This window comes from Dunckerocampus dactyliophorus, chromosome 3 (assembly GCF_027744805.1).
Source record: "Dunckerocampus dactyliophorus isolate RoL2022-P2 chromosome 3, RoL_Ddac_1.1, whole genome shotgun sequence".
NCBI classification, from domain to species: domain Eukaryota; kingdom Metazoa; phylum Chordata; class Actinopteri; order Syngnathiformes; family Syngnathidae; genus Dunckerocampus; species Dunckerocampus dactyliophorus.
In genome coordinates this window covers 13708202-13727046 of record NC_072821.1, presented here as the reverse complement: position 1 = coordinate 13727046, position 18845 = coordinate 13708202, and the positions used below count along the sequence as shown (strand labels likewise).

The 18845-nt window shown below is 40.5% G+C and overlaps 1 long non-coding RNA gene across 1 annotated transcript in view; it reads right to left on the bottom strand.

Annotated features, from left to right (window-relative positions):
* Positions 1-18845, bottom strand: part of LOC129179169 (uncharacterized) — a 77026-nt gene that overhangs the window by 35793 nt on the left and 22388 nt on the right. The window contains exon 4 of the long non-coding RNA XR_008569907.1: positions 7027-7120. This is a non-coding gene — a long non-coding RNA (uncharacterized LOC129179169). The remainder of the gene's footprint in view (positions 1-7026; positions 7121-18845) is intronic.

The following is an 18845-nucleotide window of genomic DNA, read 5'->3' as shown; positions in this document are numbered from 1 at the left end:
CAGCACAATGAGTTTGAAATGTTTTTTTTGTACAAGGGACCCAACGTTTCTGAAATCTAGAAGTGTGTAGGCCAAATGATAGAGTAGCCCCCCAAAATGAGTCACAATTAAAAGAATGACACCATTAAGAGTTGTTGCTATGGTGGTTACAGGTGTCGCTAAGGAGCCACATAAATGCAATGAATATCTTTTTTGTCTCAGCACATGTGGCATTAATATGACGACAAATGTATTTAAAACAATTTCACACTAATATGAAGATAATACCGCCTCATCAAATAACTACCTCCATTTACAACTCGTGATAATAAAGAAAGGCTTGCCTGTGTAATGTGCAATTCTCCCAAAAGGAGGTGGTGGAGGTGGTGCCCATGTTGAATGAGGAGCGAAACACTGATTACCAATGGGATGGTATTAGAATAAAGAAGAGCACATCAACAAACAGAGGAAGAAATTGACCTTTGTCCTCTGTTGGGCTTCTTTTCCACAAAGCTCATTAAGGGATACTGTTAACATGCTTCCTAAGCACAAAATGTTAATTAAAAACACAAGGCGTGCATGCATTTTAATGCTTTTGAATGCCACGGACAACAAAAAAAAAAATCTAATTTCCTTTGTGGTTCTGCTGATTGCGGTCTGATGTGGTGCTGAAGTTAATTAGAACCCTTTCATGTGATGTGATGAGGGGGGTGATCGCATGGCACGATGCCACGAGCTTCCCTCCCTCCTCACTGCAAATGTAATCACCCTAGGCCTGCTCATCATTGCTGCTGAATAATTTGAATCCATATCTAGAGTCTTGGTCTGCTTTTTAGGATATTTATATTTACTATCACGATACTGTATTTGGTTATTCTCCGCCACCAGCGTCTCTGGTTCTGTCCACCAATGAATGCTGCGTAACCTTCACCTTCATCTCCAGCCCATGTATAATATTGTCTATTCGACAACGAAGGCGGCATGATTTATTAATTCATATATTTTTGAAAGACCGTGATAGAGCGAAACCGCAAAATTCAAACAGAGATGCGCGAGGGACGACTGTACATACTGTTCTGTGAAAAAAAACATCGTACAGTTTGGTTCAGTAAAATCTATATATATATATTTTTATTTCCGGAGTCAAATTTTAAAGGAAAACTGACTGGCTCATACAAACTTGTTTTCTCTCGTTAGAACGCACAGAAAAGGGAAGAACATATGTGTTCATGTTTCGCATAAGGATTGGGAATGATGTGCAAAATTCCCCAAAAAAGTGCAGTTTTCCTTTAAGGGCACTATTCCAAATTATCAGTCCAGAACCACTTTTTGGAACCCTTAAACGACTTGAGTGGAGCAGCGTGTTGCACTGTACCCTTTACGATTCCACTTGAATTGGATCCAATGGCAAGTGTCACAAAGTAACACATTTATGGAGCTTGAACATCCCTTGGGTTGGTGGGAAAACAAGCCAGCCTGTTCAGGTTGCCTTAGAAGACAGAGACAACCTGAACAGCCCAGCTGTGATTGATTCAATGCCTTGAGAATATAATGACCTGGATGAATGAGAATTTTATCTCAACTTTTACCTTGTTCCACCTAACTGACAAGACAGAACAAGTCTTTTAGTGTTCAGTCCACATTCAGTCGTCCCTCGCCATTTTGCCATTTGAATTTCGCGGCTTCATTCTTTTACAGTTTGTCCAATTTATATATGAAATAATAAAACAAGCTGTTTTGTGTTGAATACGGTCTATTGTCAGTTAAAAAAATGTGCATATTGAAGCAAACTGTACATATTTTTTGTAACATTTAGCATTTTCAAGCATAAAAATGACTAAATTAACTGAAATACAAATGTTAGGCTCTCATAATATAGGGGTGTTAGTTCATGTCTAGAGGGCTCTAATAATGCTAAAACCTGTATTTAGAAGGTCAGGTTTTCTATGCTGTAACTACATACATTTTCAATTTATAAATAAGGAATCGTACTTCGCTGAAATTCACTTATCACGGAACCAAGTGACCGCAATAAACCAGGGATTACTGTGTTCTCAACATCTGCTATGACTTTACATCATCTGTGTATTGTGCTGTCAGAAAGCCCCATGTTCATTAAAACAGCATGTCTGCAGCAGCACTGATAAGTTTTTGCTAAAACGACACTCAAAGAGAAGGCGGGATCACTTTTATGAAGTGGCAAACTCACACAGTGGCAGGATCAGCCCATAAAAGTCCACTGCGGATGAAATGAACGTGGGTTCGCCAGTGGGATAATATACTGTGGTGTGCACCTCTGTGGACCCCTCAATTAATCAACCTGTCCGCACTTTGTTTTGAGAGTAATCTCGGCCAACCACCAGAGAGGCACTCAGCAGTAAGTGGCGCTTGGCTGTGCTTTGAAGGCCGTTGGTTTATCGTCATCGCAGAGCGTGGCAAGCGTGCGCTGTAAAAACACCTAAAGTCAAATGCTACATACTCGCTTCTCACAACCGGGCCAGATGACCGTCATTGGCCTTTGCTCGGCAATCACATGTACAAAATGTATCAAAATGATGTCTGTTTTAACAGCCTTCTTTTCAAGCTTGACAAAAGGCTCAGTCATAAACATGTAGAAGGGCAACTGGGAAGCACTTTATTTATCAGTGACACAAATGTGATGTTGAACTTTTCTTAGACGCGTTATAGTTTTAAGTTTTCTGATTTGGAATTTATTTTACACAAAGAACAAATGATCAAGTGATCTCGACCAGTCTAGTTGAAACACTACAAAAGCGGAAATCTCATAGCAGTATTAAATCAAGAAATCAGCAATATGTATATACCAGCAGGGGTGGAGGAAGCCCGCTGCAGCAGGACAGTAGGGATGCGGCAGAAGGGGGTGTGGACCCAATGGGAGGAGGCAGCTGCCCAGAAGATATCGTGGACAGAGCTATGGAGATCTGAGCAGAGGCTTGGCAGAAAATCCATTGTGCCCTCTCTGCCAGAGTGCTGCATCGCTTGAGCACATCCTAAGCTGCTGCCCAATGACACTGGGAGACGAGAGATACCGCTGGTGCCATGATCAAGTGCTGCGGGTCATCGCAGAGGTCATCAGCACAGGGATCTCCACCAACAAGGCAGTCCATCACCTTTGTTAGGGCTGGGAGAAACCACAGCAGTGCCGGAGTCAAGCTGGGGGGCTGCTGGCAACAGCTCGAGACTGGCAGCTGAAAGTCGACCTAGGGAGACCGCTCAAATTCCCGAAGAACATCACAGTGACCACGCCCAGACCTGACGTGGTCCTGTGCTCAGAAAAAACTTGGCAAGTAGTCCTGCTGGAGTTGATTGTTTCCTGGGAAGACCGGAAGGAGGAGGCCTTAGAGAGGAAGAGGGCCAAATATGAGGAGCTGGCAGGCGGATGCCAAAGCAGAGGATGGAGGACCCGATGCAACCCCATCGAGGTCGGGTGCAGAGGATTCGTAGGCCAGTCTTTCATCAGAGCACTCAAGATGTTGGGAGTAAAGGGACAGCACAACAGAACAGCCATCAAAAACATCAATGGTGTGGCAGAAAAGACGTCTAGATGGCTGTGGATCAAGTGGGGGGGATCCGTGGACAACTAAAGCTACTTAGACACAAGCCAGGACTGATTACCCCGGCTGAGTCGCCTGGGCGAGGGTGTCTGTTGTGAGACCCGAAACACCCAATGAACCCAGGATACAACATCGATGATGTGTCCAAGTTGCCCCAAAAGTGTATTTTAGAACAAACTTTCTTACTATGCTAGACCAGTTCACTTATCTTACGCAAGAGTGACTAAAATCATATATTTCTTAAAATATGCAAAATAATCTGCAAAGAAAAAAAAAATTGTTATGCTTAAAACAAGTAAAATGGCATAAGTTTCTTATTCTGTTTGCAGTTTATGTTGCTCATTTCAAGTACTATAACTCAGATTTAAAATAACAATAATCAGATTTTTGTAGCATGCAGTGCACTGCCTGGAGAAGCCTCATAATACTGAGATGATCGATTTCAATAATTTTGAACAAGGGAAATGATGTCAAATCTGAACTTTTGAGCCGTTTATTAGTTATCTGTTTTTTTTTTTTTTTTTACCATGAAAACAAGGAACTCATTGAAAGTCCCCCAGAATTTTGCTCAGTCATTTTCTATTTTGACATTCAACTGGAACTTTAAGAGATTGCTTCTGTTCCTCAAACACGTGATGAAATCCAACAGAAAAGGGAGAAGGCAGCAGAGTAAACTGTGTTTCAACCAGTCACACACTGTATCATGGAACCGAAACACAACTGGTTTTGAACGATATCAATCAAAGACGCTCAAGGTAAATAGGATCAAAGGTCATCATTTTATGGCAGTACGCTACCAGTCACATTTCCAAAATCTACAACATACATGAGTGCAATGATTATTTCCCTGACGTTTAGGGAGCCACGGTGTTAAAAAATTATACTGCAGGCTTGAATGGGCACTGGAAAACATCATTTGCTATTGCAAGGGAAATTAAATTTCAAGCTGGAATGAATGTGATGCAAGCCCTAGAAAGCGATTGCTCTTAAAATGGATGACCTCCCACCTTTCACAGCCATGAAGGATTACTATGGACCTTTCTCTATTTGACCAGCATACTGTATGCAAATATAACATTCATTATTCAAGGCCACAGAGATGTTTTCTTCCTATACATTCATTATGAAAAGAGTCTCTGACCCCCAGTGATGTGCGGTGAGGTTCATGACTGGTGAAGCACTGACTCCTTTGGATTTTTTTATGTTAATACAGGTTGCTCATTAAAAGGATGGCAAGAAAAAGAAGAGAATAATTCACTTTGGTTAAAAAAATTGTTTTCAAACACTTCTTAGTCCTGTTTGATTTTTTATTCACCAAAAATCATTCGTGTTCTAATATTTTGTCTGTAAATAATGTACATGAACCCTATTCTTCTCCAGGAAAAGTTCTGGTACTTTGTTGTAAACGTTTGATCACCTCGTGGTGAGTTTGGGTATCTTCCATCTTGGCAATCAAATTCATTCATTCTTTCAGCAGAGTATAAACATATCTTCCATTTGACTTGCTTGTAAATCGAGCTTCAGCTGTCTGATTAGCAAGAATAATGATGTCACGCTTACATTAAGGACATTACACAGGCTGTAGAAAGACTGTGGTGTATAATAAATGTTTCTGCAATGTTATATTATTGGCGACATGCTGACAAACAGCCATGGTGCAGCTCAGTGTGCACTCTTGGGCTTGAGCAGTAAGCCAAGAAGAGATGCTCACAGCAGGCTCATCTTAAATTTCTACCCTGTATTTGACCAGGAAATGTGCAAATTCTATGAGTTTTACTTGTGTAATGTGTAAAAACGTTTGAGATCATACAGAAAATACATCTATAATACAGTTCAATGCACATATATGAATATTTTATGTTGTTATTTGTTGTTTGTGAGGCTCTGCCTCACCTGCACATCACTGCTGCCCTACTTCACTGTCCAATTTGAAAGGAAAGTTGAACCTAAGGTAAAAGGCTCACTACATATAGTATAAAAACTAGAGTAAGAGTGCATGTATTCGTATGCAGCTTTTTCTGTATGGACCCCTTGGCTTGGCACAGCTGCGTTCCCACACGGTACACATTTCAAGTGAGGAATAAGAAGTGTACCGTAAGTCGCTACTTAAGCTTTTAACCCTGCGGCTTATACAGCGGTGAGGCTAATTTATGGCTAAATTCTAATCTTGTGACATCTCCTTTACTTCAAAACTACAACTGATTGTTTGAATACTGTGCCGCTCGCAAGTCAGTGAGTAAACGGTAGCTTTTTCTTTGGTAGGAGCCCATCACAAGCTATCAGTGCACTCACAACAAGCTCGTCAACCCATTGGAAGCCAGTGGGGTTGCACTTTCCTCAAAAAGAAACACCACATGTAAACCAAGGATGTTCAGAGTGCAGCCCGTAGGCCATTTTCGACCTGCAGTTTGCTTTTTATAAAAATAAAATTCTATGGTATTAGATATTACACTAATTTACTGCGCGGACTGGACTAGGATAAGCAGAAGAAAATGGATGGGTGGAATATACATTTCTGGCCTGCATCAGCTTGCAGCTCAAGTGTCATTTTATCTCTTCCAGCTCAACAAGGAAAAGAGGCAGCAGAGGCATGTGTCAAGGATGGATGCAGTCGTTTTATTTAAAGGTGTAAGCACACCTCACTTTTGCATAATACTATACATATCACACCTCTGAGATAGCCCATTAGTTATTGCCAAAAAGCCCACGCAGATACAGGGCTACAGATACAGGGATTGTCACGGTGTGTTGCTGCATTTGCTGCATTTAAAACCACTTTTCCTGGACTGACTCCCTGCTGTGACCTAGCATCGCCTCTGGAGAAAGACAGTGTGAGATTAAGAAAAAGAAAAATTAAGCTAAAGATGAACATGGAAGAAAAAACGCACATTGAGGAAAGAGTGAAGTAACTCCTCCACACACGCTCTTCCACCTTGCACTGCAGACGCTGATTTATAATTTTAATATCTCTAATTTCCACAGCCACTGCCATTTTCCAAATGTCATTTTCCAATTTGTGTCAAACCGTGTGACCATTTTTCTTAATACAGCTTATGACAAGCTCGATGCAGGCGAGGCAGATATGCAATTCAGATGTAGCGTTTTACAGGCACAACAGACACACTGGGGGTGTTTGTCTTTATGAGTGTTGACTCACAATGTTGTTTAGCCCGCGTCTGAGCCAAATATGTGCCTTCAGGGAAACACAACCATAATTCCCTCATAAATATAATCATCATCGTTATCGCAATAAGAGCTGCGATGGCGGCACTGCTAATGTATTAAAATATGCCCTGATGATTGCTGGTTTCACAACCATTATGACACTGATGTTAATTAAAAGAGAACTTCCCTTGTTATGGAAATCTTGTTGGTAAGATACGTGCACCAGAAGTCATCATGGCACAGTGCTGGAAGAGCAATGGTTCTCCTTGTGAATATGTGAATGAGCTTGCAAGTTTTAGAATCTCACCTCCGTAGTCCAGTTGATGATCCAGCCGTAAATGATCTGCACTTTTATCCATCCCCCACAGGGTGACTGGCTCTCAGGGAATGGCGACCAGCCCCTACAGTCAAGTAGGGAAAAAGGGGTAAAAATGACAAGAACAACTTGTTGGAAATGAAGTTGCAATTCATCTAGTCCCTTTTCTGCACTGGTGCTCAAGCCGGTCGTTGAGAGGCGGAGATCAATAGAGTTTAGACAGCAGGGCAGATTTTCTAAGCACTGGATCAATAGGAAAGAGAGAGGAAAAAAGACCCCGGCTTTTCTTTGCCTGTTGTAGTAAATACGGACAAATCAGCGGCCTTAGGCTAAATGGATTGATCAGCTGTTTCCGAGTTGTGTGTTGTAAATAAAGATCCATTCTGAAGTGTGTAACTGAGGCCCATTGGCGAAAGTGTGGCTATTTGGGCTAAGCTGCTTCAGACGACAAGTGTTCTGGTTGGGTAATACAGGAAGATTTTAGGTGTAGTCTATCACTGATCCCCAGACGTCCATCCATCCATTGTCTATACCACGTGTCCTCATGAGGGTCACGGTAATGGTAGATCCCAGCTGACTTTAGTGGAAAAGCGGGCTACACCCTGGACTGAAGCTGGAGCACGCGCATAAAATCCATGAAGGTACAGAGAGAACATGCAAACTCCACACAGAGATGGATATTCAAACCTGGATCTCCAGACCATGGGGCAGACATACTAATCACCGGGCCACTGTGCTGTCCCAGATTTCCGACCTAAAAAAGTTTCAATGTCACTTGAAACACAAAAATGGTAATTTCCGGTGCAGCTGTTCGCTTGCATTTAAAAATCTCATCACATTTTCTGGCTGATACACATTTTGAACAAGTGTGAAATGTGACCTTTTCTCCAAACTTGTCCACTGGGCCGTGACGTAGGCGGCTGTGGCAGATTAAAGCCTCCACCAATATGTTGACTGATAATCAGAGGCTAAGATCCTGACAGGATGACTGATCACATGCCTGCTTTGCCTCACCTCTGGACTTATTAAAGAAAAACACCAGCAGGCCTCGCTTTCACAAAATGTATTGGTCAACCAAAGTGGAACCTGTGTGGTCAAATTCATCACAAAGAAAACCTGCATTGGTCATTACTGTACCTCAGTGGCGCGTGTGTGTGTGTGTCACATGTGAAGGGAAAGAACGTCTGCTGGGTTGACAAGAGAAAACAGAAATGAGTGATAAATGTTGTCTTTTTCTTTAAAAAAAATAATTAAAAAAAACGTCTTCATTACTTTTCCTGGCAGAAAGGTCATGACTAAAATTCAGTGAACAAAAGGGGGTTTGTATCTACGGTCTATAGAAGAGGTTTTTCATTTTGACTCCTTCGTCAATGTCTACAAGATCTTTTTTATGTACTGCAATTGTAACTGCTCTTTCAGTTTGCTGCAGAAAAAGAGTTTGCACAAATGCACACAGTAGACAGTGATCTTCACAAGAACAAAACGGAGTTGTTAGGCAAATTAAGTGACGCATATACAAAATGCTGGGGTCCAGAGGTCCCCAAAAGAGGGCCTGCTGACTCACCATCTATTTTCTAGTTTGTCCCAAAAGTGTTTAATGGGCTTAAGGTCGGAGCTCTCGAGTTCATACCAAAGTCATCCAAGCATGATTGCATAGTATGTATTGCTATGCAGTGGATCCTCGTTTTTCGGAATGAATCTGTTCCAAAAGGTAAGACAAAAACTGAAACGTTTGAAAACCGGATACATTTTTCCCATAAGAAATAATGTAAATCCAGTGAATCCGCTCGCTTGAACTTTATTGTAAACTCCAGTCGCAGGTACAATCATCACTACACACACTGGCCCGGCCACTTTCTGTTACGTGTCTCTGGTAAACCAGTCCCCCTGCAACCTGTGTTAACTAAGGAACCTTTACGTTACAATCCTGTTTGTAACAGACTCTACCTTTGTTCTTTGTTTCAACTTCTTTCTTGAATTCAGTAGTTTCCCACATTCTTTAACAAAGTTCTGGCACTTTTTTGCAGCCACATTTAATTAAAAGAAGCACAAATTCACATAGAAATACGCAATGCTCTTAAATGCCTCATCGGTGCATCACTGCTTATTAAGAGGAAGAAAGGATACAGATATGAGTTGTTCGTTGTTTTGTGCTCATTCTAACAAAAAATAAGCCACACACACACACACACACACACATGCATACACGCACCCACACACAATAAAGAACCTGTATATATAGTGACCCAACTCTAAAAGAACCACTATCCATTATTCACAGAGACTGAATAACTGATGCTTTAACCGATGTGGACGCTTTGTTTGGGCACTCAGTTTCGCGGAATACTTTGTTAGGGGCAGTCTTTGGTCGTATGAAAACCAAGACATATTTTTAGCGGTAATTTTGTTGAAAACCAAATCCTACAAAAACCACTGTGTCATTTGTACGTCAACCAAAATGTCCAGGAAAATTATCCAGCAAAGCTGTCAGCAAATCTTGTGAGACTTCACCTCATGAGCATCATAAGTCTAGAAGTGCATTTGGCTCATTTTGCCTTTTTAGCGACAATGATAACCATAGAACCAGTTGTGACCCAGGAAGGAGCCTGGCTGCTCAGTATGAGCAACACAATTAATTACATATCAGCTTTTACCACTCAGATGCAAACGTCAATCCACTTATATACCGTACAGTATACTTTCAGAAGTACCTATAAAATGCCACTAGGTGACAGTATTGCTCTGCAAAATCCTTCCTGCTTCATATCCATTATGCCTGTCGGGAAACATAATGAATAGTTTTCATTTTATTTTTGTTTATTTAGTTGTAATTCCATTTTTATATTTGGTTGACTGTTAGGAATGCAAAAAATTATTATTGCAAAAAAAAAAATGTATTCACTTTTTTGTATTTTGTCTTTGAAAATGATTTTTGAACCATTTCATTTTCAATCAGCATCATGGAACTGTTCTTCTTAGACTGGAGATTCTGCTGTACTTTTGCCCTTATCGTGCAAACCGTCTAATTAATTTGAGAGCTTTTGAGGCTTTGGGACTGAATCCCATAACAATATACAACACTAATTTGATTGTACATATAAAACCTTCCAAATTCTTAGTCAGAACAGCACAGATTAGAGCAGAATTCTCCGTCTTCCTGAACGAATTACCTTCATGATCCCATTCCTCTCAAGTACGTTTGCGCACATTGTGAGCGCAGATTTTGCAGCACTGTCTACCAAGATGTTGAAATGTCTCCAGGAGCTAGTTACAGAAGCCATTCTATATACAAAAAAGGGGGGCAGCCTGATTTAAGAGTGACAGCCCGACTTGCTTGCTTCTCCAATATAAAGTCGTCACGCAGGAGTGGTCATTAAAATTTCACATTACAGCTTCCCTGCCTGACTGGAAAACTCTTGTCTTCCTCTGTTTGTTAATAGCATTGTTTTTCTTTCAATATCAACATGCTGCTGCTGACAGATCGTGAGAGTTGCTCTGAGAGCTGCCTACTTGGGCGTCTGATCAAACCTTATTTTCTTGACTGGGGGACTGAATGAAGCCTGTGATCATTAACAACATGTCTGCCTAAAGGAGGAGCTGGCTGTTTGCTACCTACACATTTCATTTGTTAGCACAGCTCCCTTTAAGCTGCTGATTTCCATGTTGTCTCAACGAACCCAAATAACCCTCTGAAGAAATTTAAAGCAAGAATATTAAGTATTACACCTTAAAAGAACAAGCCTTGTCTTCTATTTGCACTAACATTTCTACTGTGAGCAGTGTTTTAACCTTTATTGCGCGCTAAAAGTACCAGGCTTTTTTCTCTTTCTCGCTATCTGTCTCAGTCATCCCTCGCTACATCGCGGTTCAAATGATATGGATATATGCAAATTACTATGCATATTTAGGCACATTTTACGTATAAATTAAGTATTTTCAAGCATAACAATGGCTATATGAACTAAACAAATAAATACAAATATAAGGCATTAAGAAGATGCATTCAAATTGTTATACGTAGTATTCTACACTGGACGCTTGTCACTAATGTTACTACAAGCGCTGGAACAATGGTATTGTATTATTGTATTATTGTAGATGAATTATTGAATAATGAATTGAGTTACCTCAGGCACTATAATAGTAACATAATAATGATAAACATAATAATAACACGAACTATACTGTTGCGGCCATAACCCACGGCAAGCTAAAACTCAACTCTGAACCCCTGTCGTCACGTCCTGTCCTCCACACATACATTTATTGCAACACAGACGAGCACGAGATATATACGTCTTAAATGCCTTATTTTCTCTGAGTCTACTACTATATCTACTATATTGAGTACGACGAGTTTAAAGGGTAAAGTGTAAAGGGGTGTAACTTCATGCCTAGAGGGCTCTAATAATGTTAAAAAAACAAATCTAGAATGTCATAACAGGTATTCAATGCTCTAACTACAAAAATATTCCATCCATACAGAAAGAATCCTATTTTGCAGAAATTCACTTATCATGGTCGTGTCTGGAACCAGGTGACCGCAATAAACGAGGGATTACTTTATATCAACAACTCGCTCCCACTCGTGCTCTGATTTTTTCAGAACATAATTCAATCATAAAAATAAGTTAACCTCTACTAGACTAAAGCGCTAGCCACCCTTTGATGACACCTTAAAAAGGATACCTTTATTGTATGGTATCCAGTTATACAGGGTATTTTTACGTTAGTTAGTTTTGTTTAGTTTGTATTAGATTTAATCCTAGAAATAATTCTAAAAATATCCTATAAAACCTTCATTTGTTAATGCGGCATGCTGTCAAGATATTTTCTTTCATTTTCAGTGTGCAAGGATAAAATATTAAAAAGGCCTCTCCTCTCATACCCTCGAACAGTCTGATGAAGTGCACATCTCAATGAGTGCTCCTTAATGTGGTCAAGTCCCCGCAGACTATCTGTTCCATATCCCTCTCCCTCCCCAATGTTTTGAGGTATTTGGGGTATTCTTAGGAGGAGATGTGAGCTATTGAGAGTGTTTATGTTCCTGGTTTGTATGGAGGCTTCTAATGTGTAACACAGAGCACTTTGGTATTCAGATGCCTGGGGCTATTCTCTAAGTGGTCTTTACTTTGAAAACACAGGAACCCTCCAGGGGGCGACGAGCGGTTGTTGTGTGCATGCGTGTGTGTGTGTGTGTGTGTGTGTGTGTGTACATATGAGAAGGAGGTAATCTGGGAGGGGAGATAAAGAAGATGAGGAGTCGGAAGAATATATCCATAAACTATCAGTCCATGTCGGACCTTGATAGGGAGAGGGGTCTTATAAAATCCACTGAGGTTTTATCTATAATGATGCAGTCTGGGGGTCAGGGTGTTCTTCTGATACATAAGGTGGAATCTAGACTGATTCAGTTGGGTAAAATGATTCAACTTTCACTATTTTTCCTCTATCACATTACATGGGATGTGAACTAAAACCTTAAATATATTTGTTAAATATCCCATATTAGAGTATTTTTCCACAATTTTACATAAGTCTCATAAATCCCACAATCATGTGTTACAAGTGTGATGACCAAAATCTCGCCTCCATGCTGGAATACAGTATAGACAGTTTGATTTAAATTCAATTCATCCGTTCCAGGAAGCCAAAAAATATTAACACAATACACCTTTATAACATTTTTTTTACTAAAATCCGATTTTTTTTGTGGTTGTTCACATTACCAAATAAATGTGACTTGTTAATGATGGCATCACACACATTTCCATGTGTTTAGACAAGTAAAGATTGCTGCGGTGTGTGCTCTCTTTAACGCAGTGGTTCTCAATTATGATCTGTCAGTAATGTTTTTGCGCCCCCCTGATTTTAAATACTTTTGAGAAACTGATAATATCTATTTATTTATCTGTACTGTACAGACTGAACTTGAAAATGAAACCAGTCAAATGATTAGTCCTACCCTGAAAGTATGTTGCATTCCCATTTTTTTCAAATTTTATCTTTTATTGGATGGACTTTTATTGGATCTTTTATTGGATTAGGGACCTGACTCACAGAAGTTTGTTACAAAAGCCAGACAATATTGTTGGTCATGCTGTATAATAAAAAAAGGAAATTCAACAATATTTTGGTTGCATTCTTTTTAATGATTTGAAGAGCTATTTTCATAACCATACTCAATGTCAAAAATTCATATTTCGAGCCGCATATTTTGAAACGCGATGTGGCAAGGGACGACTGTATTGACATCGTACCTCTACCTCTACAAAGCAGATCCGAAACATGTATACCCCCTTGCTATATCAAATATACTGTTTTTGTTGTCCAAATCATGTACGTCAAAAACATTCAACAGGCAAGTTTGCTGCACAATGTACCAGGAAATCAGGTCACCTTTAAGGGACACCATGTTTTTGGTGAAACATTCTGTTCTAAAATGAGAGCGAGTTGAGAATCCGCATTTCCGCTGTCACATTAACATCAACAGAACCAGTAGTTAATAACAATATGTCATTAAGGATTATTGCTTCAATAATGTATCAACTAGGAGATACTGCATGCTTGACAGTGTGAGGGCGCAGACCTCACCAGCTCACCTCCATCATTCATCTTTTGCCATATTAGCTTTTATCCATTTTTCACAGCAGTATAGAACATGTCCTTACATCGCCTCTTATCAATACTTCTAAAAGGAGAAAGAGAATCAAGAGATATAGCGAAAGATAAAACGTGTCTGGTAGTGTCACAATTTTTGTAAGTCTAATTAAGCAAAGTTCAACAGAAATGCTGCACAAAAGCGGAGAGGAGGTGACGGTGACCCAATTAAAACCACGTGGAAACTCAGGCTCGCTCGACAAAGTGGCTTCTGCAAACAATGAGCAGGAGCACAAGGCGAACAAGCTTCATCAGTACCTAAAAAGCCTCATACTAGCTGCATTAATATTCCACCTTAATGAATGCACCTTCTCCCCCACCTTGCCTCTAATTTCCCTGCACTTGGCTGCCAGGGTTTGGCTCATAAATATTGTGTCTTATAATGATCATCACTTTTTTTCTATAGATATTCAGACAGAATCAGAGCCAATTTACCAAGATGACAGCTGAAATGAGAGCAAGTTGGGAGGGGGGGGGGGGGCAAAAGGTTTCCATAGTGACATAACCACAGAGTCAGGTTGAATGCTTGTGAATGCTTGTGGTTGGGATGTGACCGAGCATTGTGGACACTTAACCTTAAATGGAGAACATTCATTTGCATTCTGTAGGGCGTGCGCTCATTAGGGTCACAGCTGCATCCCAGCAGACGCCGGGTGAGAGACCCGAGACTGGTCGGCAGTCAATCGCAGAGCATGTATAAACAAACAAGAAACATCCAGAGAATACCAACGCAAGCACGGGGAAAACATGCAAAATCCCCACAAAGATGTTCTCACAGAAATTCAAACAAGACTGTACGGCCGTCATGCTAACCACGAGGCTACCGTGCAGCAAATGCAGACCAGCTCAGTTTAATTTGATTACAGCTAAAGGTTGTAGTCATGTTCACTGACTTGGCTTCTTCTGACCACATCTTTGATTTATTTTGAGTTATTGCTTGGTGCTGATTTATTTGAAGTTATTTATATTTCACAAGCGTAGGGAAGCGGAAGCAGAAATTGTTCCTCACAGCTTAATTTCTTCTTTTCCACTTTATGATCATTACAACCAGGAATTTACTGTATTGACTCAAATTTTAGACTGTACTTTTTTCCGTAGAAAAAAAAGTAGGAATGCTCACCCACGAGTGAAATCGGCCAATCACACAGATTAACTGTAATTTTTCAATTTATTTATGTAGTAGCGAGAGATGTTTGTTCTGTATATGGCTTTAATTTAGTCTTGAAAAGGAGGGCGTCAGCTTTTATTTTCGGTCATCTTACTTTGCCTAGACAAAAAATAATACCTGAGAATGTATGAATGTATGTATGAATGACAATGAATGAATGTGTGTATGAAAACATGGTTTCAGTCTTTCTGATTGTTGAATGTAAAAATTCAAAACAGACTGCAAATGTTCCTGTTTCATTAGTTTGAATCACATACATTTGGACCGAAAAGTAAAACCCAGTTCCAACTTTTCGGTGCCGATGGTATACATCGGGGTTTTATGCTTTTTCGTATTGTATTTCTATTTGTAAATGAATGTCAAAAAAGCATAATCTCCGCAGAGTGAAAATCTTGAATTGCCCCAAAAAGGGGAGAGAATTCAACATCTGTCTCACATTTATCCAGCAGCCAGTGTTAAAACTTGTAAAATCTACAACTAAAGTGCTCAAAGAGATACAGTAGTGCTCTTGAATTTCTTAAATGCACAAAAAGTACATGGTAAGCAAAACCTAGTTAGGTGAATGAAACTTTAAGATCCGTTCTAGCCAACTCTGTTCATTTCATTAAAAGTTCTTCTAGAGGCAGAGATGTTACGCTGACAATGACAGTGAATCTTAGAGACGGAAATTACACAAACAAATACAGGTACGTGCCAATGTGAAAAATCATTCCACCAGATCAATTATGGATCTAATCAGAGGTTTGTGCATGAAGGTAGACTGTAGTGCTGCTATCTCACTGCTATTTGCATCATAACACAGTGTGCAATATTAATTTCCGAGTTTACTGCTTATTGGAAATGCAAAGTATGAAAAGCCATTAAGGCTTCGAATAGGGAAGCAATTCACTGTCACGTGGACTCGGCTCTATTAAAAAGAAAAATCTTGTTAACCATTTGGAATTAGAGTCATTTGGCAACAAGCATTCTGCTGCTCTCCAGTAAAATAAGTAATTATGCTTCGCTACCTTCTATCGCGCTTTCCTCTCCGCCCCCATTTGCACAAGCAAAGTGGGAAATGGTGGATGGAAAGAGCGCCTGGATGAAAAGGTAATTAAAGTTGCTTGCTATCGTTTTGGTTAATGTAGGCATCAGGGCTGGAGGCAAAGCAAGATGAGAAACACTCTCGTTGTTCAGTCTCTGTCAACATGCCCAAAGGCTAGCCTATGCTGGCCCATGCGCCACCTATTCCACTCTTCAATTCAGAACTAAATAGGGAACTACCCGCATGGAAAAACTTAATCTGACTATTCCGCTGAGCCTATCTCGCTTTCATTTGTGTTCCAAATGATTTTGATCGCATTACCATTTCTCAATTCTAGGCAGCATTCAATTGCAGCACATCCGCAGACCAACAGTGTAAAACCTAGTTTAATGCACGCATTTTGTCCCCCGCAGTGGGATGCAATTTTGTGTGACAATGGCATGCCAATGAGTGACTTGGACGTAAACAGGTGTGAAGTATGAGTAAACCGTGTGCGGCTGCGTGCCAGTGCGCAAAAAAATGTCTATGTTCAAAATTTCTGGCACAAATAGTCTTTGTGCCACTTGCATGAACGCATGTGCAAACAATGTGGGTGGTGGGTATCAACGCGTGTCTCATTCACATGAACGGGTTAACTTTGCCACCACCTGTTGGAACAAGTTGGGGAGGATTTTCAAGTCATTACTGTAACCCCTTGGATCTTCCTTGTGAGGTTCTGCACAATGTACATTTTTGTAGATTTTTTATCTGAACATTATTTTTTATTTTTATTGCGCTTACAATCTCCATAATTATGCTGTTTTTGGTAGAAAACCCATCTCATGTGCCCTACATTGGTAAAGCCTGAGTTGCACGGAAAGTACTCACAGTCCAAGTTCAACTTGCTTGAGGAATTCTTCATTATATGCACCGAATCATCCTGGTATATTTACACTCTTATTCACACCAACAGGAGCTTATCAACCCAAATGTCTACCTCACTTATGGTGCATTGAAAATAACAAATAACGCATGTCGAACACACAAAAAATTTACTATGCAGTTGTCGGTACAGTTGCTTACACACTAATACACATGCAAAATGATTCTATTTTATAAAGATGTATAACTTGCAAGACAAGTGTATTACTGTGTAAGCATCCTGTCCAGTCCTGTGTCTGTGCTCTGCTTTGCGATAAATCGGGAGTACGGAGTACGGAGTCTGTCGCAGGTCTGCTCAGCCTTCGTCCCCGCAAGTGCAGACTGCTGCTGTAAAGGTGCAAAACAAAACTATTCTATAGGAAGTGTTTATTTCGAGCACAGTATATGTGGTGCAGTTCCACCTGTGTTAGTTGTTATTTTTGGTTGCACGGTGAGCGAGGAAGGTGTTTGCTTTGATGACATCCTGGTACTGATGGATGTACGGGTTGTAATACGTCTGTGCATGTTACAGGTAAAGTCTGTGAGTTTCAATGGTTTCATGCTGTCGTTAGTTAGCACTGCAGCAGACCAACGTCTGAACCGGCGCAGAAAAATCCAACAACTGTGGTATACTTTCAAAGTCGACTAATGTTAATATTAGTGGATAACGGCATGACAAGGAAGTATCAAAAGAAAAAAAATTAACGCACACACTTCCGGACTGTTTGCGACTGAATGATTTCCCCCAAATGTTTATTTTGGAGAAATTTCTGTCATGTAGGGTGACTATATTTTTTTTAACCAGGACACTCGCCCCGGCAATGAGATACTCGAATGATACTCAAAGTTTACTCAAAGATGCCCTAGAATTTCAATACATTTAATGTACGCCTCCTCTATATGGATATAAACCAACACAAACACACAAATGGAAAAACATTCTTGACTCCAAAAACACAATGACACAGACACACTGAGTTAAAATGCTTGTTATCATATTTTCGGAAAAAAAGTAGCGAGAATTTGAACCGCCGTTGTGCGTGGCGTCCCCAATTTTATGGACTTCAACTGGGCAAGCGTCATAAGATTAACTCCATGCTTATATTTTGCTTTTTCTTTGGCTTTTCAAAATCTCGAATTCAAAAAGCCACCCACATGGCAGCAGAGTGCCCTCATGCCGGTCAATTTAATGGCCCAATGAAAACCAATGAAAACCAGGATATTTTCATCACTTTCTGAAAAAAAAAACCCAAAACCGGTAAGACCAGGACAGGATGTGTAAACAGGATGTTTGGTTACGTAGTGAAATGGTTCAATGGGTAACCTATCCACCAATGGTTCATGCTTTCATAGGAATGAAAGCAAAAAGGTGACTTATGGGGTAGCATGTAAGGCCTCTAAGGTGTTTTATGACTGGACCTTCAGGGCCTATTTAGGAAGCCCTGCGCAGTCCGTGCTGACCACACGTATTGATTGTCAGCAATGGCCGTGGTGTGGGCGACTACTTAAAACCCAGTATGCGCCCTCACACCGAGATGAAAATGAGACCTCGGTGTGTAATGATGTGTGCATGAGCAAGTAGAGGAGACCACAGAGACTGAAAAGAAGCAGAAATTAAATCATTGCTTTGCTCTTTCAAGAGAGACACATTGCAGCTGGCCATGCTTGGCTGCTTAATGCAGGATCTGTTTTTGAGAGGAAAATTAAAAAGTGAGCGACGACAGAGTGAAAGGAGAAAGGAGAGATAAATGGCTGGATGTGGAGGCGGTAAATGAGAGCATCCTGATGCAGAGAGCTGTGAGCGGATGTCCCTAATGGGGTAAGGCTGATGTGAGCTGTCTGGTAGCTGACCACCGCGCTTACGCAAAGCCTTGCTCCCTATAGCCCACATCAGGCCCTCGCAGCACTGAAATAACCACACTTCATGCTAATTGGCAGAAAACGGTGGTGCATAACAAACTGAAGAGTTGTAGGTCTAATTTGAAAGGGGGTGAAACGATAGATGAAATGCTTCTAATCATAGCAGGCATTTTCTAGTCTGTGAGCCAGGGGCCTCCC